Raw genomic sequence first — 20,859 nt, 5'->3', positions numbered from 1 at the left:
TTGCAGAAAGTGTGGTGGAACTCACATGAATGAACACAGGGCACTCTAAGTAGGGAAGTGGTCAGTACAAACATCAATAACAGTACATCCAAACAAGGTGCTCATGATTCGCAGTGAGAATCTGAAAGTGGCATAACACATAGATAGCCCAAATGAAGCCTCTGAAAAATAATAAAAATAAAAAATATTTTAAAAAAGTAAAAAATAAAAATGACCTGCATGATCCAGTTTGTATAATATTTGATACAATTGTTAGGCTACTGTTGTGAATCAATAGAAAATATGGAATTAAAGGTGGGGATCCCTGAAGAGACATCATCTCCCAGAATATGGTAAAAATCTTCTGGCTAGACAGTACGATGATAGTTCTCCTGAGAAAAATGCACCGCTTCAGTGGTAGAGGGCTCTCATAAATGAGGACGGATGGAAAGAGGAGAGGTGCAACCTCCCAGTGGAACTGTGAAGCATGTGTGGAAGATACAGTACCATATAGATATGCATAAAATATAAGCTTGTTAAATCAAGTGATTTATTTTTCAGTCTATCTGAATATATAATAAAAGTTTGAAACAAGCGAGATGATGTGACACATGAAGTCTGAATCCATTAATTTTGCCAAACAAGGCATACAGGAGGCATTTCATTCTGACTGAGTCAGTATGGGCCCTACATGTAAATTTGATATCGATCACATTTAAACAGTATTTTCTTGTGGGAGAAGGAGTGCATCAAAAACATTTCAAAACATATCAAAAAGGAAAGAGAAACTGACAAATATAATAATAACATATTTTATTTGTTGGCACCTTTCAAAGCACCCAATGTTGCCTTAAAAGTAGCAGAAAACAAGGGCACAAATAACAGAAAAAATTAGAACAGAACAGTAGCAAAATAAGATTAAGGAGAGCTTTGAATGTTAACAGAAGGAGCTTGTATTATATCCAAGCAACAACAATACTACTGTACCTCACAGTACAACCACAATAACACCAGCAGGTTCAGAACTGCCAACCTCCGGACACCTGAGGTTCCTTTTTTTTTATGATTTTAAAGTCTCAAGTTCAGTCCATAAAGGCACTTTTCCCTGAATCACTGACCTCAGGGACAGATAACCAAAGCATGTCCTGAATGCATAACAATTATTTCCACCAAGTGATTGGGAGATATAAAACCACAGATGGAGCCATTGATAGAAAGAACACCCTGAATGATCTTAAAAATAAAAAGATATCAATAAATGAAAGATGGAGGCCTCTGTTTGGACACAGCAGGCCAGTCACCCTGAACATATAAGATAAATTCAGGAATAGGAGAGTACAATCAGATAAATCTCACTGCTCTATGATGCAGAGACAAAGACAAGGAGACACAGGCTGCTTAGTAAACAGCACCATGATCAAATGTCTACATCAAAGTGGTAGAGATGAATTTCTTTCCAGCCTCAAATGAAAAACGCAACTTGTACTTCGTCTCACTCGCTTGAACACTCAAATTTCCCAAGTAGAAAACTAAGTGAAATCTTGTTGCAAAGTGAAATACTGCTTTGAAGGCAGGACAGGCAGTGAGAGAATGGAGAAAAACTAACAGGGAGAGATGGGAAGAACAAGAGAGGCGGACTAATTAAGGAGAAAGTGGCAGAAAGAGAGACAGGGAAGAGAAGGAATTGAGTCAGCAGGCTTTATTTGTCTGTATGAATGCGTGTGTGTTTGGACATGCTTGTCTAACTTCTAAATCCTCTGCAAAGTCAGAGGAGTCTTTCATTCCCAAGATGAGTAAACATTGGCCCACGTTCTGTCATCACGACTGCTACGCCTTCAACCAAAAACAGCCTGTTTGTTTCTGTCAGTCTCCTCATGCCAACAGCCCATCTTGTGGAGAACACATAGCAATAGTACAGAAGTGGATGTTACAAAAAATCAAAAAATTTGATCATGGCTTCCCAACCCATTCACTTAATGAGAAAATAGAAGAGGAGGGCAGGAGATAACACATATAAGCCATAATGTTCACACTCTCAAACACGCACAGAGCCCTTGCTGTATAGGATGCACAACTCATGAATAATACATGCTCTAGATGCAGTTATTATGAAAGCCATGGCTATGATTTCTCATATTCTTACTATTCATATGCAAAGTTGGAGTTTGGTTAGCTATTGGGAGATTTTTTTTTCATTTTCTGTTGCCTAGTGGGTTGAGATTTTCAGTACTCATCCAAATATGAGTTTATCACCCCTCCTTCCTCCTTCCTCCTTCTTATCTTCTCATTCGCTCCCAGAGCACCCAGTGAAGTCTGCTGCAATGCTACTATCATATCAGGAAACACATGGACCTTACAGTATATGCAGGCATTAGCTGCAATATTTTCTTTTTCAGCACAACATAATGCTGATACAGAGGCAGGAACCAATGAAAAATATCGCTCTACTCAATATCTACCGGTTGGTTTGCAGGTCACCAGAGTGCAGGAAATACACATTGGTCTGTTGGACCCTCAGGGTAGTTGTTTGTCAATAAAACACAGCTTATGCTGCACAAGCTGTTTGGGGAAATTTGATGGAAAGTGAATGCTTTTCGTGGAGCTGTAAAAAGATGGCTGTAATGTACTGGAGATTGCCTTCTGTGGTGATAAAATACCACATACCATTGCCCAGGCATTACCCAAGCCACTACTTTGCCCACAAAACCTCATGTAAACACCATACTGATGTGTATTTTTGCTCATATCACTGTAATACCTCAGATGTTAGGTACATGGGTTTTTGTTGTCAAACATCACCACTACTATTTTTGCTAATTCATGGTTGTATTACCAGTTGGGGAACTCTGACAGCTGTCCCAAACTCTTAGGGGCCACAAAGGGCCCATGTTCACAGTGTGGCAATTAATCTGTGGCCATTTCATAAAATGAGGTAAAAGTATGGAGTGGAAATTGTGACTAGCTTAAGAACCCAAATATTTCTCTGTGCAAATGTTTCCATTAGCTCATCCTCGTAAATGCAAATCTCAACAAGAGTTGGCAATTATAAGATACAGTAATTGATTTATAACTCACTTTCCAATTGCATGTGTTTGTTTCTCACATAGAGTTAACTGGGTTGAGTGTGACACTGCAATAAAGCAAAGACACTATCTAAAGGTTTTGTGGAAAAGTGTTTGATCGATCAGAACTCATAGGCTCACAATATACAGTACAGAATTGTGAACTGATACAGTTTAAAAGTGGCAGTTTTGCTCTGATGTGTGAAAAATTGATCATAGGTAGGCTACATTTGGACAGTGTAACAATATCCATTCACACCGTGGTGTGGTGTTTATACAGTTTAATGATGACTGACAACACAGCGTGTGCGTATTTTCAATATCGTGCATCCATCAGCAGTGACACGTGTTGTTTTCAGCCTTGAAATTAGTTCGCAGTCAGTTGTGAAATAACAATAAAACATAATAAATTAATGTTTGCTTTGCCAGTGTGAGCAGTGGCAGTGGTATCCATAGCTACAGAATTCCTATGTAGCTTATTACCACAGATGGATGTTGTTTGTCAGAAATGTTCTTCTCTTTAGAGTTTTACATCAAATGAAACTGAATTTATTTTTCAAAAAGACCTGTCATATAAACACAATCATCATGTTATTTTTGAAAATAAAGAATAATTGCTGCTTTAAACAGATCCAGTCTGCTGAAGATTAGTTTTCTGAAGCTCTTAATTATCCAGAAATGTGTTTAAAGAGATGAGAAAGGTTGTATATTTGTTTTCAAGAATATGTCTTTTTGACATCCACAAGCCTGGAACACCACAATCTTTTACAGCTGACTAATGAGCAGCGGAGCTTTCACAGTGTGACTTTGAGGAAGCCATAACAGTACTGACAGTGCCACTCAAACAAATTCCCCAAGCGCCCAGATTTGGGCTCTGTTGATTGAGTTTAGACTGGTGAATTCCCAGTTGTGTTTTCCAAATTTGGAGCAAAAACAAGCTGCATCTCTTGTCTTCATTTAGAGAAGCCTTTGCTATACGACAACATGCTCACTGTTATAACACCTAGCAACAGGGACACAGTTAAAAAGTCTGTTGCATCTTGCAGAAATCATTTTAACAAGCTGTTTTTTTTCCACCGCTCTCATTGTTCTGACAATATCTTGCTACTTTTACCAGTTGGGAGGATTTTGCTCTTGCTGCAGAAGGATCCTCTTGTGCTCTCGTTCCTCAGACATATTATGCTATTACTCCATTACTTCATTAGAGGTCACTGTTTCCCACCTGTCAAACAGTGAACACACTTTCTGCTGTTAACAAAAAGATGAAAAAAAGTATTCCTGTATAGTTTATTCACAAAGGACAAAATTGGAAATGTTGCATTATTCCAAGTACATTGTAAAAAAACAAAAACAAATCACTTTAGCATCTGCAGTATCATCAAATTTAATTGACCATATTCTGACAGCTGCTTGTTCGAGTAAACCAAAGTCAAAGTATATCATAATGACCAGCTCAATTGTACCCAAATTAAAAAATAATTCTCCTCTGCACCATAATGAGCAAGAGATACACAGTATGTGGAACATTTCAAATTCTAAACTCTAATCTTTGAGGTCCACTCATGTGTAGAGCTATAATACTCTTTAAGTGTGATTTTGTCAACAAACATTTTGCCCTGCAGTAATGACAACAATGGACATATAGCAAAGCTCTTGAATAAAAGTAGTTATAGCAATTGTACTAATTTGTTCTATTTTGTGGGTCATTTACTCCATAGACACAGCAGCTAGCAAGCCTGCATGGGCAGGTTTTAATGTCGAGTCTGATTTGGTTACTGAGGAGACGACTACATTTGGGCTCAAAGTATCATCCGGGTTAAAATAAGGCAAACCATAAAGCGGTCATAAAAAGATAAGATATGAACACCGAGGGGAATCAGGAGGCAGTCAACCTAACGGCTCAGCACTTGACATGCCACGCACATGGTACGTTTTTTCTTTTCCTTTTCAGATCTAATGTCTTGTTGTTTTTTTTAATCATCATTTGATTAGCCTGTCGCTATTGTTATTATGTTATTGTGATTTAAATTTTCTCTGCATTGCATTTTTGCATTGAGTCAATGTTTTGGACTTAATGTTCTTGAACAAATCCATAGCAGTTCAAATTAGACAGAGATTGACATACTGTATATCACAATCATAACTCTTTTATCTATAGGTTTACTATGGATTTATGCTTTTTGTGAGTTCAAATGAGCTGAAAAGTAGTTAATGCAACAACGTACATTGTATTTTCATTTCATAAAAGGGAGGGAACTAAATATACTGAACAATTCATCAAAATTTTTCCATAAAACTTTGATAATACTGTCCAATATTAACATGACAATTATAGAGATTTTTATTTGACTGTGCTGTTTTATTTTGGGGGGGTACAAAACACACACCAACGTGCTTTTTTGAAACTTTAATTACCAACCAAGATTATTTGTGTTGCTAATGCAATTCCCTGGAAAGATGCAAATAAGGCTGTGGGAGAGGTCATGCTCTGCTCTTCAACAGATGTCTTCCCTGTACTTTAAAATGCTGTTATACGGGAAAGTGAATAGCAGTAATTATTACTAATTGTGGCATCTTGCAGATGGATTTTCAGAGTTGATATAGTCATAACGTATAACCTGAGTTGAACCAGCTCTCATATGTGATATTTAGATAAATGTTGAGAAACTATTTTACAACTAAGTCACATGGGAGGATTTACATTTCCTTTTGTTTTCAACAGTCACACAAATGAAGGAAAGGTATCTGCTAATATGTTTTTCTCTAACGGTAGGACTTCCTAAAAGATAAGAAATGATTCACAGGTAGGTGTGTATTGCTGTGGAAAACTGAAACTATTGCTCTTGTCTCAAGTTCAAAGATCATCTTATATCATTGTTTTGTTTTGTTTTTTATACCAGTCCACAAATAATTACCTCCTGGATATATGTTTTCCATTGTATGTCATTAATTGATGTATGTTACACTGAGACAATTGGGATAAATGTGGATTTATTATTACTAGTATTATTATTATATAGCTATGAGGCTTGATTGACCTAAGGCTGGAAATCTTTCCATTATTAAATACATTCATCATGTGTGTGAGTGTGTTATTTGCCATAGTGTGGTGGAGATAGTGTTTGTTCTTCCCTTTGTCATTCTTCCTCTGCTCATAATTTCCTCTTTTTCAGTTCTTCATTGCCATGATCCAACAACAGCAGCAATGGTGTGGAAGCTCATGGTCAAACGTGTCACTGTGGCCTGCCTCCTCATCAGTATGATTCTGCTGTACTGTCTGTCTACACTACGGATTAACTCCAGTCCACCAGAGTAAGAATCTGTCACAGCATTGCTTAAAATAGTAAAACAGCACCATGGCAACTTCTGAAAATGCTGGATACAGTATTGGCTCATTAGGATTATAAAAGCTCCAGCAAAATGAAGCTTTGCCATTAAGTTCTGTCCTGTCTGTGAGATGCAAAATAACTTTGAAATGTTTTATTATATTCACACCTCTGACCTTTCAGTTTTCAGACATTATGCTCTTATTTCACACTGTGCAACTTGACAAGATTTTTAACTCAAAATGTCGGTAAGAATAAATAAACTCATTATGCTAACTTCTTTTTAGGCTTCCAGTACCTTACTCCTGTGCCCCAAGGCCAGGCCAACACAGCACCCAGTCATCCAAAAATGGCTCACAGCAAGACAATAATATCTGTGTTCCTAAAATGGACATCATGTTTATGAAGACTCATAAAACTGGAAGTAGCACCTTCATCAACATCCTCTTACGCTTTGGAGAGAAGCACAAACTCAAATTTGCCTTCCCCAGTGGCCGTAATGACTTCTCCTACCCCTCTCCTTTTCAGCGCACGTATGTTCAAGGCTACAAATCTGGAACATGTTATAACATCATGTGTAACCACATGCGTTTCAACGCCTCCGAGGTGGCCAAAGTGCTGCCCAGAGACACTCTCTACATCACCATCCTGCGAGATCCTGCAGAGCTCTTTGAGTCGTCCTTCCATTACTTTGGTCGTACTGTTCCTCTGACCTGGGGGATACCAGGTGAAGACAAGGTGTCAGAGTTCTTGCGTGATCCCAGCCTCTACTTCAGCCCAGATGGAATGAACTCCTTCTTCCTGAAGAACCTGCTCTTGTTTGACTTCGGGCAGGACAACACCCTGGATCCAGATGACCCCCATGTAGAGGAGAGCATCAGGCTCATTACAGAGCGTTTTCAATTGGTCATGCTAATGGAGCACTTTGAGGAATCCCTCATCCTGCTCAAGGACACCCTCTGCTGGGACATGGACGACATCCTCTTTTTCAAGCTCAACTCCAGGAAAGAATCCACCGTACCTAAACTGAGCCCAGAAATGAGGGCAAAGGCCTTGCAGTGGAACGGTGCTGACTGGAAGCTTTACAAATATTTTAACCTGACCTTCTGGGAGAGAGTGGAGGCTTATGGCAGAGAGCGTATGTCGAGGGACGTAGCAGAGCTCAGGAGGAGGAATGCAGAGATGGTAAGGATCTGCATTGAGGGAGGTCATGCTGTCGCAGCAGGTAACATTCATGATGAGGCCATGCAGCCATGGCAACCCATCGGAGAAAAGTCCATCATGGGATACAACCTGAATATAAACATAGACGAAGCCCATAAGGAGTTGTGCCGCAAGATGTTGATGCCAGAAATTCAATATCTGACAGACTTGGGTGCTAACCTGTGGCTCACTAATCTGTGGGCACGTGTGAGGAATATCATTAACTTGTGATGAAAAACGTGAGACAAAAGCTGAAGGAGCCTTTGGGAGACTGATGGAAAAGGTAATATGTGAGTACATGTTCCAAGAGTGTTTTGATAATACTTTTGCGCTACATTACCATGTCAACTCTTATTCATGTGACAATAGTCACCAAATATTACCTGCTACTACGTTTATACTGTATAACTGTTTTATTGTTTAGGCTATTTGTTTTGTTTTTATTTGGTAGATCTTGTGATTGTTACACTATGTAATACATGCCTCAAACTTTAAAAAAAAAAAATTCATTTGGATATGTATAAACTGATTCTCTCCACATCTGTGTCTGTAATTAATTAGTGGTATTTATACAGTGCGAATGCAGCCTCTATGTTAGGAAAGCTTAATCTCCTTTCATGCTATCTTGCCCTTAAAAAAATCTTACTCTTGTGTCTTCAGCCCTCTCAGATTTGTTGGTTTGACGTCACTGTGAATAGAAATCTTCACTTGGGTGTATATCTATAAAGGAACAGTGTTTTAGTAGATTTTCTTTGAGGCCGATTTTGGCCTGTAACAAATACAGGGTCAGACCACATGAGCTGAGGTGTTTATTTACAAATTCAATCTCAATGACTAATCTAATACCTAAAATTATGGATGGTAATGTTTTTCATAAACTGCCACAGTGCTATGAATTTATATTGCTGCAAAATTATGCCAAGTGGCAGGAGGACATGGCTACTTTAATTAGGCTAGTAATTATCAGTAATATCATTGGCCATAAACATGGCTGCTGAGAATATAACAGGCCTTCTGTTCCCCATTAGATGTGTTCACACTAGATTAGGACTGCAGACAAAAAGTTGGACAAAATAAAGTTTTCACAGTTCTAATCTGACATTAATGTAGCCGTTTACCAACATAATAATGAAAGCTCATTTCTGTCTTCTTTACCTTTACATCTGATATTTGCGCTGCAAGTTCATTTTTACTGCCACACCAAAAAAAGTACATTTTTCACACCAAGCTACAAAAAATAACACTCCTCAATAACAATACCATATTATTTGGTGCTATTCATATTATGTGAAGCCTGTGTTACCATTAAATGTGATGAAAAATGCCAAGTAGCTATTTGACAGAGAACAATGTAAAACTCAAAGGAGTAGCAGTGATAAAAAAAATAATAATAATTAAAAAAAAGATAATAATAATTTGGACAAATAGGCTTGTGTGAGTTCACTGAGTTCAACCTGTTTTACAACAGATTTGACACAGTGACACCTGTTCTCTCTCAGTGTTTCAGTTGCAATTTCTCCTACGGCATCTCTGTCACACTGCTCCCTGCTTCACATCCTGGTTTGAGGATTTCTTGACAAGACGACCACAGCACATAAGGCTGGGTATCCGTGTCTCAGGGATAGTGATTAGCAGCACTGGGGCTCCACAGGAGACTGTTCTGGCTCTGTTCCTGTTTACTTTGTATACAGCAGACTTTAAATATAACTCTGAGTCTTGCCAGATCCAGAAATATTCAGAGGTGTGATATATCAGGGATGATTAGGAAGAGGAGTAGAGTGATCTGACAATGGCCTTCAGTGAATGGAGCAGCAAGAACTGCCTCCCTCTGAACACCTCCAAGAAAAGGAGATGGTCATTGACTCTTGAAAGTCTGGACCCACCCGTCATCTTATCAACCTATGAGGAAAGGACAATTATAAATACCTAGGTGTGCACCTGGACAGTGAATCGGTCACTGAACACAGATGTCATCTACCAGAACGGGCAGAGCTGGCTCTTTTTCCTCAGGGGGTTCAGGTCTTTTGACGTCTGCAGTGAAATACTGCATGTTTTATCAGTCGCTGGTGGCCAGTGTCCTTTTCTATGCTGCCGTCTGCTGGAGCAGAAGCATGCCTGACAAGAACACAGGGAAACTGAACAAGCTGGTCAAAAAGGCTGCTGACTCACTCAGGATTATTTAATTGTGGAGAAAGGTGGATGCATTGTAAGAATATAGTGATCTTAGACAACACCAGCCACTCTCTACACCACATTTTGGTAGATAAGAATTAGCTTCAGTATCTTATCTCACTGCTCTGTAGGACTCTGTAGTGTGTAGTCCATCAGATAATCTGTCCTCACAGCCATCAGACTGTACAACACCTTAGCCAACGGTAGCTGCTTGTGAACCTTATTTGAACAATTATTGTTTAGTATTAACACATATACCTATTATATGGTCATTATTACTAATAATGAGCATTTGGGCACACATACAGACTGCAAGATTGAGCTAAAGTGACAGTTTCTCTTGTCAGGTTGTATATTTCACAGCTGAATTGTAAGGAGGACATTATCCAACAACATTATCCTTCTGCCGACATTTTGGGTAAATGATCCTTTTTCCTTTCTCTGAGCATAAATAATGTGCTGATAACTTTGAACCATCCTTTGAGCGAACTGAGAGCCCAGAGCTCGCAGTCAGAGGTACCTCTTGCTACAATCAACACTGTTACCCTTATTTTGCTCTGCAATAATTCACATCCTTCACATCACCCATTTAAGTTACGACTGGCCTACTACCAGTCTGTTTTTGCTAGGCAGAAGTTGCACGGCATCAGTTGTTCATTAACAGGCATATGTAAATAATTAACTGGGATTCTATTTAAAGACTCATCAATCTGGTTTCATTGCATTCACTGACACGTCTTTGGTCATTAGTGAAATGGTATCTGCATCAGCTAACAGAAAACCTTGTAATGTTCTTTCTACACAGTTTACACATGTCTAGTGATATAGGTTTTTCCGGATCACTTTGTTAACACAGCTATTGCCAAAGGATCTGAATTATGGTCTTGTGCTAATCTGCATTTCTGCAAAAAGCATTGTGCACTTCAAAAAAGGACATTCTTAGATGCAGATTTTTCCCAACATTGCCTTAAACACCATACATAGAAATGTGAAGAAAATAATAGAAGCTTTTTCGTTTTATCTTGTGAGGTCATGATAAATGATCAACTTTGGATTCAAAGTCCAGTTTTATCTAAATCACTGCAACACTGCAACTGCCCAAAGGCAATTTATAGTCAACAACGCCTCTTTGAGCATTTCATTATTTTTTTATTAATTCATTCATTGATTAACTTGTGCGAAAAGCAAATAATCCTTGCATTTGTATGTTGTACACCGACAGGTTGTTGTTGATGATGTTGTAAATGTTTATTGGGTTTGGCCCACACCACTAAACAAGATGAACAGTGACAAATAGCTTTTATGTTCCCAAGTCTTTTTACAACTCTTAAGCCACTCAAGAAGGGTGACAATATTTTCCAATGCCTTTCAGAGGAGTAATGCGTGTACTATTATGACAGGAGTGCACTATAATCTAATAGAGAATGCTACTTTTATTTATATTAAATGATGTAGATCCCATAGTGGGCTCAAAAAGTGACATCATATCATCTGACTTCAAATTTCAACAGTGTTTTAAATGATATGGGAGAGTGAGAAATGTGTCATTTTGTTGATAACTTATCTGCAGTGCCCCTAAGAGCACTACACACTGCAACTTCTTGAGAAAACAAATGCAAACATACAAATGCACTGCAAATTCAGCACATGTTGCAAAGAAAGTCAAAACCACAGTGATAATCACAATCTTTTTTGGTGTTTCTTTTCTTACAATCAAATATCAATAGACAGTCTTATAAATAGTAGGCTAACATGAGCTTTTGCCTATACTCTACACCTGTTTGCCTGTGTCAATATGTTGATCCTGTGAAGCTGACTGTTTCACCCATAGCCTGGTGGTAAATCTGCTAAAAGCTGGTCTGTTTGTGAGAGATCGTCTCTGTTTCCTATCAGTTTGATAGTCTGCTGCTGGGATGAGTAAGAGGGTGTCATTGTTGGGCACACAGCTCTGCATGTCCTTATTTCGAACTTCTTTACTGACTTGTAACTGATGCCAGACCATGTCTGCTACAGATCTGTATTCCTAAGGTGGACATCATGTTTATGAAGACATAAAACTGGAAGCACCTTCCTCAACATCCTGTTCTGTTTTGGAGAGAAGCAGAAACTAAAGTATCTTGCAGCAGCAGCTGAAATGACTTCTCCTACCCCTCTCATTTTCCTCTGACCTGTAGGAAACCAGATGATGACAAGATATCCAAGATCCTGTTTAATACTAAACTCTATTCAGTCTAGATGGAATTAACTCCTACTGCCTGAAGAACCTTTCTTTAAACTTTAAACACCCTGGATTGAGATGACCCCCGTGTAGAGGACAGCTTTAGACCTAGTTTTCAATTGTTTACAATAATGGAGCACTTTGAGGAGTCATTCATACTGCACAAGGACACCCTCTACTGGGAGATGGACGACATCCACCTATTCAAGCTCAACCCCAGAGAAGAATACACTGTATGTGAGGGGTGAGATTTACATTGAGGGTGTTCACCATGTGGAGGCCTTGCAGTCAGTTTTTTACTTTAAAAAGAGAGGATTTTTACTTCAAATATGACTTCAACTAATCTAATGTTTTGCTGCTGAATTTCACTCTGACCTGGTGATAAGGTCAGGGAGATTTGATGTATTTTAAAGTTTGCTATTTATTTGCCAGTAATGTAGCTATGACTGAATTGAATTTGAATTTGTGTCTCAGGTGGAAATTAAAAAAATAGACAAAGGCTTAAGAGTTGAAAGACCAAATGCACACTGCTCCTATAAAGAGCTGCAAGAAAATTTGACTATTTTTTTTCTAGGTGATGAAAGTGCCATATCTTGGAACCTAGAATGTAATGTAAGTCTTGCAACACCAGTTTTTCATTATGAAGTGAACATTAAAGGGATAGTTCACCCAAAATTGAAATTTCAGAGTTATCCGTGGCAACTCTGGGTTACAGTGGGTCTCGGCATAGCAGTGCATGTCCATATAACGGTTGCAAATGGATACCAACTGTCTTCGTAACAAAAAGACACACCAAAAAACCTCCAAATACCTCCATGCTAATGCAAATTTGAACGAACTGGGAAGAGGACAGACCCTGGTTCGTCCAAATTTGACGAACCGGGAAGAGGAGCTTCCGCTACAAACAAGCTTGAAAAATAGACTTTATTTAATTTTTTTCAGGACAATTTCGCATTTCGGGGCTTCAATACAAGACTGACATTACATACGAGCAGCATGGAGGTATTTGGATGTTTTTTGATGTGTCTTCAGAGAAGCCACAGATAACTCTGAAACTTCTCCCAGCCCTTAGTCGATATGAGGGTGAGTAGATAATGAGTGAAATTTCAATTTTGGGTGAACTATCCCTTTAAAGAGTTTAAAAAATAGACAATTTGCAGGAAGGTGGACCTGATACACTGGAGGTTCTACGTTCATAGCAAACATCTGTTTTCTTGAATCTGTTAAATAGCTGTATGACCTTCAACAGGGTCGATTTTTGCAACCTCCAGCAGGGCGACCATGCATAACTTCACCCTCAATTAGGCTTTCTCAACAGAGCCACATTCTGTTGCTGTCAGCTGAGATTTTCCACTGAGGCAACTGATGGTCCTGAAACACCAGAGGTTTGGCAATGAATAATCAACACATAACAACACCCCCCACCCCTTTTTTGTGTGTGTGTGTGTTGTGGTTTTCTCACATTTCAACCCAGTGGCTTCTCAGAAACACCCGACTCCTCTCACATACACTTGGACAGGTGCTTTGCCATAACTAGTGCAGTAGATGGCGCTGGAGTCCAGCGTTACCGCTGCCACCCTGCGAGGAGAGGTGGATGAGTCACTCTACAGATGCAGACCTTCATGGTGACTTTGGAAAGACGTGATTGATTATGTAACCGCCATAGACATATACATAGTTGTGTACACCGACAAAGTAAAAGTCATACAGCGCGCCGTCTTACATTGAACAACACACTAAATGGATGCACAGATTGTAAACACACTTGCACTCTGTCCTTCGCAGAGAAAGGACATAACACCCCTCCGAGACAAAAATGGCTCAGACAGACCAGATTAGAAGAAGGTACTGTGGCCTTCATGCATAAACAGCACTGATGGGAAACAATTCCAGCACGTTACCAGAAATGAAAGGCTGTTCAAAGGCCAGTGTGACGAGAGTGAGTAGGAGAGGAAAGGTGAAACACAAAAGCGGATAGAGAAAAGCTTATATTACCCTGCAAGGCAACATTTAGATTAGACCAATTTCGTTTCGGTCCTGAATTTTACTGAAAAAAGAATGTGAATGTTTGCAGTGTTGTAACAAGTTGATTTACATTTGGTCCGATTGCTTGATTATTTTGGATGGGTTTTCTATGATGATTATTATTATTGTTATTGTTGTTGTTGTTGTTGTATCAAGATTGTTTAAGAGTGTAATTCTACTGCCTACTGATCTTTTGATTAATATTTGTGTTTATAACCAAATTCATGATTTACAATAAAAACTGTGGAATAGTAAGCTATCAAATGAAGCTGCTGGACTGGTTAAGTAACATCAGAAGGCTCAAACAGAAAAAGCTTTATGGATTTGTTGTTTGTTTTTTTTCTTTATGGGGCAAAGAAACTCAAGATGTTCTAGATGTTCTAGTTCCAGTTCTATTTGGGGCATATTAGATAAAAGCTTACTTTGTGGGTGCATAGCAAGAGACTATAACCACACTATGTGGTAAATCAGTGAATCGGTTATCTTACAGTAAATTCAGGCTCTGGTAATGATAATATCTCCTCTCACACTAATTATATTGACAGTTACAGGTCTCAGTGTCTCACACACATGCAGAGAGAATCAGCAGACAGTAGCATGTGTTTCTTTCGAAGGAACCTCTAGTAACCCAATGATTTTCTGTTTCCTCTCTAAGTCAAACTGAAACTGAATACCTGAAGAAGCAAATGCTTTTTTTTTTAAATCTTCAGGAACGCAGCCCTTCTTTGAGGTTAGACTCAAAATGAGACATCAATCATTTCCTTGAAGCATAACCCTTCCCCCATAAAATATGTGCTCACATGACAAGTGAGGTTGTGAGTCACATAAGGCTTCTGCTTTCACTACAAGTTTATTTCCAATGACAGAAACAGGTGGAATCAGTCTGGGACACATTCAAATATGCAATGTTTTTGACATCTCTCCTGAATCCAGTATGATACATATCCACATCTACATGATCCCTTCAGCTTTTATTGAGACTGAACATGGTTGACTAAACGATGATGGAACACTGTAGTCGATTTCCCCATTCCCCCCGCCAAAACCATCACATAACAGATTTATTTCTATCCCTGGCTCATTAGACCACAAAATCACCAAACCAGCTTAAACTGATTCTCAATAAGAACCCACAGTCCAAGCACGTGTATTTGTGAGTGTATTTGTGTATCTGTATGTGTGTGTATTCATGTGAAAATTGTGCCATATGAATTTTATTTTTCTGTGATATTTTCCATTACACCAGACAAGAATTTTTTTTTTTGCTGGATATTGTATGTATATTCTACATCAGATTTGCTATGTTACTCATCTAAATTTGCTAACGGTGGTAAAGATTTTTATAGTATTACTTGACGTGACAATAGTATATTCTCATCCCCTAATTTTTTTTATTTTTTATTAAAATGTACAAGCAAATCTTCAATATAACAACTGGTGAGGCTGGATTTTTGGCGAAGGGATGGAGCAGGATTGCCATGCAGTGGTGTTCAGCAGTCCTGATCCTCTTCCCTTTCCTCCTCCCAACTTCCCTGCCTCCTCCCCCCTTCCCCTCCTCTCTCACGTGGATGCGGCTAGAGCAGCATGAGGGGGAATGAAAACGAGGCTCATCTGTTCTTGACTGGGGCAGCTGTGCAGCCTCAGCGTCCCCTCTTTCTTCCCTCCCTTCTCACCTATTCTTCTCTCACCTCTGCATCTTCCTCTCCTCGTTTTGTCAAGCTGTCCTCCGTCAGTCTCTGCTCTGCATGTCTCTTTCCTCTTCGACCTCATTTGTTTCATCTTTTTGTCTCTCCCTCCTCTGTGGTCTCCTCCTCTTTTCCCCTGCTGCTTTCCATCGTTTTTCTTCATCTAATCTTCTTTTCATCTCCCTGCTCTTTTGAGTTGCCTTCAAGGTCACATGCAGAAAACTTATGTACCTTCGGCTTTGTGCGTTTCAGTGAATGCCCCGCAGAACTCTTATTGCCAGTTTGCTTTCATCTCTGAGATAAATTATTTCTCATTTTATTCACTGTCCAATAATAGATCCAGCTGTACAGTACATGTCAGGTCAAAATTAAAGCCCTCTTTGCAAGAGCATTGCAGGACCTACTGAAACATATTATTTTGCAAAAGCATGGGCTGAAGTAAAACTGGCATCTGTGGTTCTACCACTGGAGCTCTTAAACTAACCAAGAACTGCTTTGAAGACTTTGAACTAATTTTTCTGCCATGGGTCAAATGTTCATGAGCAGAGCTCTGCTTTGTGGTATGACCTCACTCATCTGTCTATGAAGCTGGAGCGACTTTAAAGAGTGACATTTTGAGAAATAAACATAGCTATTCATTTTCATGCTGAGAGTTGGGTGAACCACTGAAATCAGAATTTGATTTTGTTTTGGGTTTTTTTGTTGTTTTGAGTAAAGCTGGGCCAAATGTTTCAGTTTCTAAGCCAACTGCAGCTGCAAAAGTGTGAGAGTGGAAGCAGTATCAGAATTCACATAAAAACATCTGTAAAAAATGAATATCATTATGACCCAGAGTGTTGAACTAGTCCTTTAAAGTTCTGATTCGTCATTGTCACGCTAATGAATATACCAGCAATAATCCTGGCTCTCCTTCAGTCTAGAGGGATCGTCTGTGTTATTCAATCCCTTTTCTATAAACCCTCTCTCACTCAGTATTAAGTCCTCCACACTGCCCAAAATAGCCACGGGTTCTCCTTTGGGAACTACAGCAGAGCTTTTCTGCAATAATCTCTGTGTGTATGTGTGTGTGTGAGTGAGTGTAGCGAGAAAGAGTGTGTGTAGCAATCCATACCTACTGTAATAGGACCAGGTTGTGATCATAAGCACGTGTACATGTGTCTTTTCTTCGTGTTTTATTGTGATTTTCGGCCAGGTTGATTCCTCCGTGGACAAGTTCAGTTCCAGTTTCTACATACAGACATTTTCACACATCTGGCCCATTAACCCTTTGTGGTTAAGAAAGTAGCCACTGTTAACATAGTTTCACAAACTGCACAAGTCTCACAGCAGATACTAAAAGCTCTGAGGAAACTGCGTTAGGAAACATCTGATTTCTGCTCACTGTGATATCTGAGCATGGAATGTCCACTTTTGTGGTGTGTTCGTGTGTGTGTGTGTGTGTGTGTGTGTGTGTGTGTGTGTGTGTGTGCGTGCGTGCGTGTGTGTGTGTGTGTGTGTGTGTGCGTGCTTGCATGTCTGAATGCCTGTCTCTGCACAATTATGTTTTTCATAAAAACAGCACACAACACTGAGACTAATGATATGAATAAAAAATACATTAGTTCTCTCTCTCTATCTGTGTGTATATGTGTGCGTGCATACATACATATACACACACAAAATGTTGCTTAGTCAGCAGAGGCCGAAAGGAGGCCCTGACAGGAGAAAAACAACCACGGCAGCAGAAAGAGAGAAAGAAAAGTATGGGACAACTATTCCAGATGGTAGATGCAAGAGAGAGAGAACACACATGTGCATGTGTGTGTACGCACAAACACACAAAGAGAGAGAGAGAGAGGGGGGGGTGGAGTAATTGGACAAACACAACAGCAGCAATATCCATCTCTAAAAATTAGTTCCCAAAACCTCAAATGGCAGAAAGTTGACAGGTGGGTTGTAGATGGACGATGGAGAAGAAAGAGCAACAGACAGACAGCAATGGACAGATAGTCATTATACATACAGTGGCACTGTAAATCATGTGAAATTAAAGGTAAAGATGTGCAAATACATAGAGTTCAGGATCAGACTTTGTCCAGAATGGAAACACAGAACTCGGGGAGAGTTCATGTGTACACTGATTCTTTTCCTTCCTGTAGTCTCTCCCTGCAGGGACCTGGAGGCCACAGATAAAGATCATCTGAAAGAATTCTGTTCACTTCATTCTAGTGCGTACTGTAAGGTAGCCTGTCTGTAACCGTCCACCCCCGTGGACTTGTCTTGTGCTTAGGTTGGTTGAATTCAGTTTTTATTTTAATTTCTCATTGTCTTTGAGTTAGCTAAAAACACATGCATGCAAACATTTGTAGCACACACATAAGACCTTACTGTCAGAGGAGGGACACAGCAACAACACACAAGAATAGCTCAACAACAACTATCATGTAGAAATGATGGCAAAGTCACCTGCACATAGATTCATAAACACTATTGATTTGACTAACAGAAGCAGCAGCAACAGTTGCTAGACTGTCCCTTTTGCTTGAAGTTTACGTCTCAGGTTTTGACCCAGAAAATAAAAGTTTCAAAAGTTGTTTTTGTCTTGTATGGTGATCACAATGTTTCACAGGCTTTTAAGTGTGTCATTACTTGTCAAAACTGACCTGAGAACACAATTATTGTTGATTCACTGACATCATGTGAGAGTTAATGTTTTCCTTATTGGCCTGCAAAAGCATGATCAGTCTCAACAACTTACATAAACTGCACAAACTACATAACCTAATATCTGAAAAACATCTAAGTAGATCTGTTATTTTTTTGAGATTCCACAAGCGGTAGGAGATGTGAATAATCAGACTGGGAAAGCAACAGCAGACAGACAGATAGAGAGAGAATAGACAGAGGTCAGTGGGGCTGCCAGCTGTTTCAGATGAATAGACCATTATATAGAACAGAGGCCAGCAGATGGCTTGTCAGCACACTCATAAACACACACACATGCACAGAGTATATTTTAGAAAGGCTTGCGAGGACACAAAATATATATATATAAACTGATGGTTCACATGTAAACATTTGTAATTCCTTAAATTAAATAAAGACATTTAAATCTAATTTATGCATTTTGTTTCAAGCAAGTATACTGGCATGTGTGGTTTATTTAGAATTAGGAGAAAAAGAACAAAACTCAGCAACGCTGGTTGTGATGTTTACTTTCATCATTATACGATAAATCAGCCACTCACCACAGCTGCTCTACTACACACACACACACACACACACACACACACAGCAGTATGTACAAAAACAAAGCAATCTGCAACAAACTCTCAAAGTTCCTGCTTTGGTTTTCTGACCAGTGGTTTAATTGTGAGCTTCAACCTCACAGGGGCCGTACAAATGAGGTCAATATTATTAGGTACTACAGTTATTCAGCACAATATGAACACAATGTATCCAGTGAATGACTTTCACTTTAACCCTGCATGCAACAGTTTACGTAACACTTGAGTCCTCATATGAATTACTCTACTGAATATGTTGTACTGCACACATATGATAAGCTTGTTTTATCGTCGTTATCTGTCAGAGCAAACACTGGTACAATAGGGTGGTGCCATTATGAGAACTACAGTATGTCGTGCTTTTATCTTGTTATTCAGTTCAAGTCATTGCAATTTTACAGTTTATTCTGACAATGATTTTTTTTCTGTATGCAGGGAATAATGTTGATGAAAGTGTGATCTCTGATTCAGCAGACTGAGCAAAGTCCTGACCACTGAGGTGCTTCACTTTAATCTGTTCATTCATCTCTCTCATCCAGGTTAAAATTAAACTCAGAGATGGACATCAGCAGTAGACTGGGGATATTTTGGTGCGTCATCAGTCATGCTGGGTAATACGTCTAACTTTATTAACGGTTATTAATGTTTCCAGTCTTTTTTTCTTTTTTTGGCAAGGTATGTAGGTAGTCTGGGAATTTGAACCAGCAAATAAAACAAATATCTTGAAGCAATCCTTTTGAAGGAAAGGAAATTATAAAAGATCAGAATGAAATGCTTGAAAATTTAGCCACTGACTTTCCTGCCTGGAATCTGGAATGGATTATTTGTGTTTATCCCATTTAATAGCAGAGCTACAATCTTTTAACTCTGTCTGCATGTACATGTATCTGTTGTGAAATTACATATATCATTAACAAATAGGTCATATTTTTTACAATTTCATGTTATGATCCTCTTAATCCTTTTTCCTTATGTTGATGTGGCATTAACACACTCTGCTCTTCTGGGAATCCAGTTTTTTCTTGGCTGTATTTGGTGACTCATTATCTGCTGACATTAACTCCTGACGCATCCTAACAGGTTCTAACAGGAAAAGCACAGATGTAAAGATCTCATTTAGTGTTGCTCTCTTATGTAGGATGACTCAGTTATGGGCAAGAATGGAAGCGAGCCATTGTTGAAGTAAGAAATCCCGTCAGAGTGACTTCTTACAAGTCAAAGAGTCAGAAAAGTGTATTATATTGGTAGCCATATGGAAATAGATGAGAGAAGACTTTATGCCTTTCGTCCCCTAACTGCAATACCTCGACCCAACTGCAATGGCGGGAAAGATCTGGGAATTATCCTATCATCATCTAAATGGGATAGTTTGTGGAGTAACTCAATTAACATTAGCAAATGCGTAAGATATAGCGTGAGAGACACAACAACAGTTTCTTCCCCCAGGCCATTAGGACTACTCTGTTGAACACCTGATTCTGTCATACATTGTCAATAACCATCTGATATCATACCACCCACTTCGTCATCATTGAATAATTTCATGTCCCGGTGTCACTTCCCTTTCCTGTCTATTGATATTACAATACAACCCTGCTGTAAATAACATAATATATTTATCCAATATTTATGAATTATTTCATTGCACTACCTCATTGTTTATTTGCCCTACCGACTGACCCTTAATCCACCTGCCACTTTACTTTATGTACTTGTACGTGTTTGCTGTTGTATTGTGTTATTGCTCAGTTGTTACTGTTCTCATTCTGCATGTATTTCTATATAATGTATGTGTGTACAAGTGAGTGACAATAAACCAGAGTCAAATACCTTGTATGTCTGCATATACTTGGCAAATAAATGTGATTCTGTTTCTGATATAGATTAACATAATGCATTGGCCATTTTTAACTGCTAACCTTA

General features: G+C 39.0%; 1 pseudogene across 1 annotated transcript; it reads left to right on the top strand.

Moving 5' to 3' along the window:
• Positions 1-6,223: 6,223 nt before the first annotated feature.
• Positions 6,224-7,870, top strand: LOC146991464 (galactosylceramide sulfotransferase-like; annotated as a pseudogene). The gene is made up of 2 exons (XR_015035681.1): positions 6,224-6,353; positions 6,655-7,870. The product of XR_015035681.1 is annotated as a galactosylceramide sulfotransferase-like (transcript).
• The last annotated feature ends 12,989 nt before the right edge of the window (positions 7,871-20,859 follow it).

The sequence above is a fragment of the Trachurus japonicus genome, chromosome 1 (assembly GCF_045865225.1).
Source record: "Trachurus japonicus isolate A0001 chromosome 1, Traja_1.0".
NCBI classification, from domain to species: domain Eukaryota; kingdom Metazoa; phylum Chordata; class Actinopteri; order Carangiformes; family Carangidae; genus Trachurus; species Trachurus japonicus.
This window is presented reverse-complemented; position numbering and strand designations above follow the sequence as displayed.